Source organism: Saccopteryx leptura, chromosome 2 (genome assembly GCF_036850995.1).
Source record: "Saccopteryx leptura isolate mSacLep1 chromosome 2, mSacLep1_pri_phased_curated, whole genome shotgun sequence".
Taxonomy (NCBI): domain Eukaryota; kingdom Metazoa; phylum Chordata; class Mammalia; order Chiroptera; family Emballonuridae; genus Saccopteryx; species Saccopteryx leptura.
The window spans coordinates 182,718,983-182,728,204 of record NC_089504.1 but is presented as its reverse complement, the minus strand read 5'-3'; the positions used below and the strand labels follow the sequence as shown (position 1 = coordinate 182,728,204).

The 9,222-nt window shown below is 47.2% G+C and overlaps 1 pseudogene; it reads left to right on the top strand.

Moving 5' to 3' along the window:
* The first annotated feature begins 305 nt into the window (after nt 1–305).
* Nucleotides 306–1,270, top strand: LOC136391731 (macrophage migration inhibitory factor pseudogene; annotated as a pseudogene).
* The last annotated feature ends 7,952 nt before the right edge of the window (nt 1,271–9,222 follow it).

Genomic DNA, 9,222 nt, shown 5'->3' with positions numbered 1-9,222 from the left:
TAATTACAATTTTTGCTTCTGTACTTCCCACTTACAAAACTATAAAAACTAGGTAGAACAAAGGGCCGGGGCGCTCTCCCTCAGACTTCTGTTGGAGTTGCTGCCGCTTGGCCAAGCTAGACAATAAAGCTTTGATGTGTAATCGACGGACTTTGTTCGTGTCTTCAATGTTTCGGGTCCCTCTGGATTAGGCTTAACAGATGCTTCCTGCTCCTCCCCCTTTCTTTCTCTCTCTCTCTCTCTCTAAAATGAATAAAAAAATATAACGCAAATTATGCCTGGCTAGTATAGTATGTAAGCTTCACATGTAGTAAGTGGTAATGTTCCACCATGGAAGTCAAGGCTCTTAGTGGTCTGATCTACTCTTATTCTGGGTCATCTTCCATTCTGTTCACTGCATTATCTTACCCTTCACTTTATTTGTTGTAGTTTTCCCAAAAGCATGCTTTCTTGGGTCTCCAAAGTTCTGAATCACAGTTCATTCATCTTGTACTCCTTCCAGGCTCCCAAAATCTTACTTTAATTTTTGGTAAGAACAACTTCTATGAAGTCTTCCCTACCTCCCCCAGGTACTGAATACTCTATATACTGTTTATATATATATAATCTCCATTAGAGGTGTCTAAATAGCTGATCTCCAACTAGACAAAGCAACCTGAGGGCCCAGATGATGATTTTCCACTTTATAGCTTCAGGGCCTGGCATATAGTTGACATTCAGTAAATAGTTGTTAAGTGGAAGAGGAAGATATAGTTTCTTAACATCCTAAATAGGTTTCCAGATATTACAATGCTAAGGAATGATTCTCAGCCTTCAGGTGGTTGCCTTTTACAAGTTAAATCATCCTTTCTGAGGTTCTCGGATTTTAGTCAAAAGCCTGAGTCAGTTCCCATGTCCCAGTCCTCACCGTACTTCTACCATCGTGCAGATATTCCTGGTGGACACAAACGTGCCTCGTGCCTAGATGCCTGACAGGCTTCTTCCCGAGCACACCCAACAGCCAATGCAGGTAACCAGCAAGCCAGCCTAGTACATCGCAGTGCATGTGATTCTGGACCAGCTTATGGTCTACCTCAACTCAAGTGAAACCTGTGCACTCTGCAGCCTGCAGAGCATCGACAAAATTGGTAACACTCAGAACGATTCCTACAACACACTGCTGTGCAGCCTGCTGGCCTCAAGCCTGCATGTCAGCCTGGATGGGATCTATATCAACTACTGAGACAAGAATGGGGCAAACGTTAGCTGAAACAGCTCCGCCTTCACCTGAGGGCCATGCTGCCCTGACCCACCTGCACCAGGTCCCACAGCTGGCAGTAATTGCATGCCCATTCCCAGGGATCTCCACCACCTACTCCAGGAAAATAAACAGTTTAGAGACAAAAAAAAAATTAAAAAATATATATGAATTAATTCTTTCTGATGTGTGTGTGTGTGTGAGAGAGAGAGAGAGACAGAGACAGAGACAGAGACAGAGAGAGAGTGAGAGGGATAGATAGGGACAGAGAGACAGGAAGGGAGAGAAATGAAAAGCATCAATTCTTCATTGAGGCTCCTTAGTCTCCTTAGTTGTTCACTCTTAAGTTAAATCTGTATGTAAGTTGGAACAGGTACACTTACCTATTAAATGCGACTTAGATGTTTGTCTTAACATAGTATTTATTTTTACTTTTCTGTTCATAGAAATACTTAATTGTTTTCTCATATGTGCCTTGATGGGGGGGGGGGGGGCTACAGCAGAGTGAGTGACTCCTTGCTCACGCCAGCGACCTTGGGCTCAAGCCAGCGACCTTGGGCTTCAAGCCAGTGACCTTTGGACTCAAGCCAATGACTATGGGGTCATGTCTACAATCCCATGCTCAACCCAGCAACCTTGGGCTCAAGCCCTATGAGTCCACACTCAAGCCAGCAACCTTGGGGTTTCAGATCTGGGTCCTCCACATCCCAGTACGACGCTCTATTTACTGAGCCACTACCTGGTCAGGCTAATTCTTCCTGATTTTGAAAACACTCTCTAGTTTTCATCAATTTCCCACATAACAACTTGGTAACTGGGAAAATCATAATCATATATATTAATGTTTTGGGGTTTTTTTAATTTATAGATTTTTAGAAAGAGAGAAAGACAGAAAGAGAGAAACAGCAATTTGTTGTTCCATTTATTCATGCATTCATTGGTTGACTCTTGCATGTGTCCTGACTCGGGTTGGAACCTGCAACCCAGATATATATATAAAGATGCTCTAACCAACTGAGCTACCAGGCCAGGGTCACATTTTACAATTAAAACAGATAATTTAAAACTTTTTTTTTACACCATCTTTGTAACATTTCCTCTCAGTAAGCTTTCAACCACAGGCAGTCCTGAGGTTACGAACAAGATAGGTTCTAGATTTGTTCTTAAGTTAAATCTGTATGTAAGTTGGAACAGGTACACTTACCTATTAAATGCGACTTAGATGTTTGTCTTTTTTTTTTTTTTTAATTTTTTTATTTATTCATTTTTAGAGAGGAGAGAGAGAGGGAGAGATAGGAGAGAGAGACAGAGAGAAGGGGGGCGGAGCTGGAAGCATCAACTCCCATATGTGCCTTGACCAGGCAAGCCCAGGGTTTCGAACCGGCGACCTCAGCGTTTCCAGGTCGACGCTTTATCCACTGCGCCACCACAGGTCAGGCAGATGTTTGTCTTAACATAGTATTTATTTTTACTTTTCTGTTCATAGAAATACTTAAACATTTTCAAAGCAACAGAACCTATTTCCTTCATAACCTGGGGACTGCCTGTATAACTAAGTACAGGGGGTCCTCAGGTTATGACAATCTCGACATACGTCTCCAGTTTATGATGCTCACTCCCATAAAAACTTACAAAAGTTAAGACATGAGTGTTTTGGCTTATGCTGTTAGTGTTGTACTTACAGATTACGTGGGTGAACTAGTTTGGTTGCACACGGCTGTATACAAGCCAACCACAGGAGTAAAGGTAAGAAATTATTTTTTTTTTTTGACAGAATCAGAGAGGGATAGATAAGGACAGACAGACAGGAAGGGAGAGAGATGAAAAGCATCAACCCCTCATTGCGGCACCCTAGTTGTTCATTGATAGCTTTCTCATACATGCCTTGATGGTGGCTACAGCAGACCGAGTAACCCTTTGCTCGAGCCAGTGACCTAGGGCCCAAGCTGGTGAGCTTTACTCAAACCAGACAAAACTGCGTTCAAGCCAGCGACATCAGGGTCTTGAACCTGGGTCCTCTGCGTCCTAGTCTGACACTCCATCCACTGCGCCACTGCCTGGCCAGGCAAGAATATTTTTTACACTCATTTTTTCTCTTACTACAGTATAGTGTATGTTAGATTTAGGGAGATGTGCTGTGGCTGGCTGCCAGAGTGTAACTATTGAAGGAGCAGGAACAGGGAGTGCTAGCAGGAACAGGGAGTGCTGATAGGGCCCCTGTGAGGCTGAGAACAAAGAAGGTCAGAGACCCTTATCAGAAGTTTATGTTTGAAATTCGCCACTAAGCTGAACCCGGCCCCTGTTGCTATGCTACGTGTGACCTCCCTAGTGAATAGCTAACTGCCACATCTGCTTCTGTATTATGCTTGCTCACTTAGGATATATAAGGACTTAGCTGTAAGCGCCAGGCGCGACTCCCATTTGCAGCTCCTTGTGAGTATGGTGTCTCCGAACATCTTGGGAGTTCGCCCCTGCACAGGTTAAACTGGCCAATAAAGTAACATCTAAACTCCTGAAAGTCTCCGACGTTTGTTCTCGTACCCGGTGGATGCAACATTTTGGGGGCTCGCCCGGGATTCTCCCTTGGCGGAGTTTTGGGTCGGAGACCGGAAGGACAGCTCAAGATGGGTAAGTATTCACTGAGGATCCTCATTTGGTTTGGCTTTTGGGCTCCAGAGCACACAATCCTGAGGTAGTAGGTGGGATGCTGCCGGTAACCTACCCAGGGCTTTCAGAAGCGGGATGCCGCTCTCTGAAATTTGGATATTTGGATTTGTTAACTTTAGGAGTGACCAGTCACATTAGGAATCCTTTTTGCGCCGCGCTGCGCTGCGTTTTGTCTGAGCTTGAATGACTGAGTTGAATGTGAGAGAGATAAGTGTGTTCCTTGTGTTAATAGTGTGTGTTGCCTGTATTCTACCCTTTCTCATTATTCCTGAGTCATCTAGGATGGGACAACAGGAGTCTGTGCCGGGATCCCTGCTCGAGTGCCTGTTGAAGAATTTTTCTGATTTCGAGAAGAGGGCTCATGGGTATGGAAGTCCACAGCCGAGTCCAGGTTTCCTCCGGACCTTGAGCCAGCTGGAATGGCCTGCATTTAATGTAGGACGGCCCACAGAGGGCACTTTTGACCTTCCAACTTTGTTTGCTGTCAGAGCCACAGTCTATAGGGCTCCCCACCCAGACCAATACCTGTATATGGATGTGTGGGTAGATACAGCCATTTTGCCTCCTTCTCTGGGAGGCACAGCCATTTTGCCTCCTCCTCTGGGAGGTGCAGCCATTTTGCCTCCTCCTCCAGGAGGCACCGCCGGCACCAGATGCTGGCCCACGGGCACCTCCTCGCCTCATCTATGTGCCTTTTTCCACTAGTGATTTATATAATTGGAAACATCAGAATCCCCCATTTTCCAAGAAACCTCAGGGACTAATATCTCTCCTTGAGACCATTTTTAGGACCCATCAGCCCACATGGGACGATTGTCAGCAGATTTTACAAACCCTCTTCACTTCTGAAGAAAGGGACAGAATAATGAGGGAAGCTGCTAAGGCCGTATTAGGAGAAGAAAGGGAAACTTGGGAGGGAAGAAGGGAAATAGAAGATGTTCTCCCATCTCAACCTCCTACCTGGGACCCTAATACCACTGGGGGAAGGGACGCGCTCCTCCAGTATCGCCGGGCTCTGTTGAGGGGGCTCAAGGCAGCAGCTAGAAAGCCAACCAACTTTAGCAAGGTAAGTGAGGTCATCCAGGGAAGGGAGGAATCCCTGGCAGCCTTTCTAGAAAGACTCATGGAGGCTTATAGAGTATATACCCCTCTAGACCCAGAAGCGGAAGAAAACAAGAGGCTAATAAATATAGCCTTTGTGACTCAGGCCACTTCAGATATTAGGAAAAAGCTTCAGAAGATAGAGGTATTTAAAGGAGAAAATAGAAGCAAGCTATTAGAGATAGCCCAGAAGGTGTATGTCAATAGGGATGATCCGGAGGTTGGCAGGGCGAAGGAAGTTGCCAAAATTCTGATTGCTGCCCAGAAACCTCCCCCCAAAGGAAAGGGGAGCAGCAAAAGGGCCAGGGATGGCGAATAGCCAAAGATCAATGTGCCTATTGTAAGGAGAAAGGGCACTGGAAGAGAGAGTGTCCAAGGTTGAAGGCCGACAGCCAAGGGCCAAGACAGGGCCCAGAGGTCTTGCTCCAAACCTAGACTGACGGGGCCAGGGCTCCATTCCCATCGGCTCCCAGGAGCCCATGGTCACCTTAACAGTCGAAAGAAAACCAATAGACTTCCTAGTCGACACGGGAGCCACCTACTCAGTCCTAAAGAAACCACAGGGCCAGATGCAGAAGGCAACTACTAAGATAATAGGGGCAACGTGCAAAGCAGAAGCCTACTCATGGGCCACCGCAAGAATTACTGACTTAGGTCGAGGCACCATCACCCACTCTTTCCTAGTCATTCCAGACTGCCCTTACCTACTGTTTGGAAGGGACTTATTGCAGAAACTTCAGGCCACCATAACCTTCCGACGGGAGGAAAGCCCTATGGGGAACAAAGAGGCAGAGGTCAGCATGGAAGTAACTGTCCCACTGTCTGAAGAACACTTACTTGCCACCATCCTAGAAGATAAGGAGGCCGAGGAAGGGGTTCCAGACTCCCTGTGTGCCTGTGTGCCTGAGGTTTGAGCGGAAACCAACCCCCCAGGTTTGGCCGCTCACCAACCGCCTGTCCTGGTGCAACTGCTTAGCACTGCTAGACTGGTTAGGATCAGGCAGTACCCAGTCCCAGACCGAGCTAGACAGGGAATCGCCCGGCACTTGCAACGCCTATTGGAGGCAGGCATCCTCCGAAGGTGCCAATCAGCCTGGAACACCCCGCTGCTTCCTGTCCAGAAACCGGGGAGCCAAGACTATCGTCTGGTCCAGGACTTGTGGGAAGTGAATGCGCAGGTAGATACTATTCATCCCATGGTGCCCAACCTGTATACCTTACTGAGCTCATTGCCCCCAACCCATACCTATTATTCTGTCCTGGATTTGAAGGATGCCTTCTTTTGTATTCCCCTGGTGCCTCAGAGCCAAGAGATCTTTGCCTTTGAATAGAATGACCCAGATAATAGACTGGTGGGGCAGTTCACTTGGACCAGACTACCACAAGGGTTTAAGAATTCCCCCACGATTTTTTTTAACTTATTTTTTTTAATTTTTTTATTTATTTATTCATTTTTAGAGAGGAGAGAGAGGAGAGAGAGGGAGAGAGAGAGAGAGAGAAGGGAGGAGGAGCTGGAAGCATCAACTCCCATATGTGCCTTGACCAGGCAAGCCCAGGGTTTTGAACCGGCAACCTCAGTGTTTCCAGGTTGACGCCTTATCCACTGAGCCACCACAGGTCAGGCTCCCCCACGATTTTTAATGAAGCCCTCAGCAAAGATCTGCAGGCTTTCCGCTCCTCCCATCCGTCGATCGTACTGCTCCAGTATGTGGATGACATCCTCATAGCTGCCAAGGACGAAGGAGAGTATGAGGAAGCTACCTCGGATCTGCTACAAGATCTCAGGCGAATGGGGTATCGAGTCTCCGCCAAGAAGGTCCAGATTGTGACGAAAACTGTATGTTATTTGGGGTATAACTTACAGGGAGGGCAAAGGACATTGTCCAGCCAGCGAATTCAGACGGTCTTGCAGATCCCCGAGCCTACTAACAAGAGATAGGTACGAGAATTCCTGGGTGCAGTAGGATACTGCTGACTGTGGATATTAGGCTTTGCAGAACTAGCTAAACCCCTGCACAAACTAATCAGGGGTAAGGAAGAGCAGTTCACATGGACAGATAAGGAGAAGCAAGCGTTCCAAGCGCTTAAAGAGGCCCTGGTGGCTGCCCCAGCTTTGGCCCTGCCAGATCTGGCCAAACCCTTTCAGCTATTTATAGCAGAAAAGGGAGGAATAGCTCTAGGGGAACTGAGCCAGGAACTTGGGCCGTGGAAGAGGCCTGTCACCTATCTGTCCAAGAAACTTGATCCTGTAACCTCGGGATGGCCAACACGTCTGAGGGCACTTGCTGCCACCTCCATACTAGTCAAGGAGGCTAGTAAATTGACTTTAGGGCAGGACATCAAAGTCATTAGGGAACACTATGTAGAGCAAGTGCTGCGAGCACCTCCTGACAGGTGGCTACCTAATGCATGGCTAACACAGTATCAGGCTCAGCTGCTGAACCTTCCATCTGTTCAGTTCCTCAAAACTGCTGCCCTGAACCCAGCGACCCTGTTGCCAATACCAGACTCCACTTTGGTCCACAGTTGCAAACAAATCCTTGACACAGTGACTGGCTCCCACCCGGACTTAAGGGATCAAGCATACGAGAAGGCAGACCTGACCCTCTTTACAGACAGGAGCAGTTTTATTAAGGATGGACAGCGACATGCAGGGGTAGCGGTGACCACGGAAAATAAGGTCCTGTGGCAGAAAGCACTGCCCGCAGGAACATCTGCACAAAGGGCGGAGCTAATAGAACTAACCCGAGCCTTACAGATAGCAGAGGGAAAAGTTGCCAACATCTACACTGACAGCCGATATGCATTCGCCACTGCCCATGTCCACGGAGCCATATACAAGGAGAGAGGCTTACTGACAACAGGGGGAAAAGACATTAAAAATCGCAATGAAATTCTTGCCCTCCTAAACGCATTTGGCTACCTACCAAAGTTGCCATCATTCACTGCAAAGGACACCAAAGAGGGGACTCACCTATTGTAAAGGGTAACAACCTAGCAGACTCAGCTGCAGGAGAGGCAGCCACTGGGCCACAAGAAAGCCTTCTGCCATTGCTGCCTAAGCCAACACTACCTCCGGATCCTAGATATCCCCCAGAAGAAGAGCAGGAAGGGATGCAGTTGAAAGGGAAGAAAAATCAGCAGGGATAGTTAGAGCTTCCTGACTCCTGGCTCTATTTACCCCAGGGAATAGTAAGAGAAATAGTAGGAGATATTCATACTAGTACAAAACAAGCTAGAACAACTTATCAGGAAGTATTATGTAGGGCCCAACATCAGGGATATTGTCCACTCCATTATCTCGAGGTGCAGCATCTGTGCCAGAGTAAATACGCAGAATAAGAAGCTACCCCCCTTTGTGAGGTATCAGGGGAAAGCTCCGGGAGAACTGTAGGAAATAGATTTCACAGAGATGACCCCTGGGAAGTCAGGTTATAAGTATCTATTAATTAGTATTAGTAGACACCTTCTCAGGATAGGTGGAAGCATTCCCCATGCAAGGAGAGACTGCTTCCACAAGTCTACAAAGTCTTATTAAGGGAAATCATACCTAGATATGGCATTCCCCTAGCCCTAGGATCAGACAATGGACCTGCATTCATATTCAGGATATCTCAAGAATTAGCCACTAAGTTAGGTATTAATTAGAAATTGCATTGCATTTATAGGCCCCAAAGTTCAGGACAGGTAGAAAGAATGAACAGGACTCTGAAGGAAACTATAATTAAGCTGAGAGGGGAGACCGGCGAAAACTAGGTTGAGCTCCTCTCTTTTGCCCTTTTTAGAACCAGATGTACCCCCTATCTCAACAAATAGACCCCTTATGAAATCTTATTTGGGCAACCTGTGCCCCTTGTACCTCGATTGACCAGAGGGGAACTAGAGATTTCTAATCATAATTTCCTCAAGTCCTTGCAGGCCCTGCAACACATCAGAAGCGAGGTGCAGGCCCGCCAGAGATCAGCCCAATCAAATGTGAAACACAGTTCCCGACTACCGGAGCTACCGGAGCCTGGACAGTGGGTATAGATTCTCAACCACAGATGGGGCAACCTTGAGCCGCGGTAGAATAGACCATTCCAGGTGATCCTGAGTACACCCACAGCTATTAAGGTAGCTGAAAAGCCCTACTAGATCCACCTCTCCCACATGAAGCCGGCCCAACCTGACGAAGGATCTCGGAGATGGCAAGTCTAAAATTTAGACCCCTGGAGAGC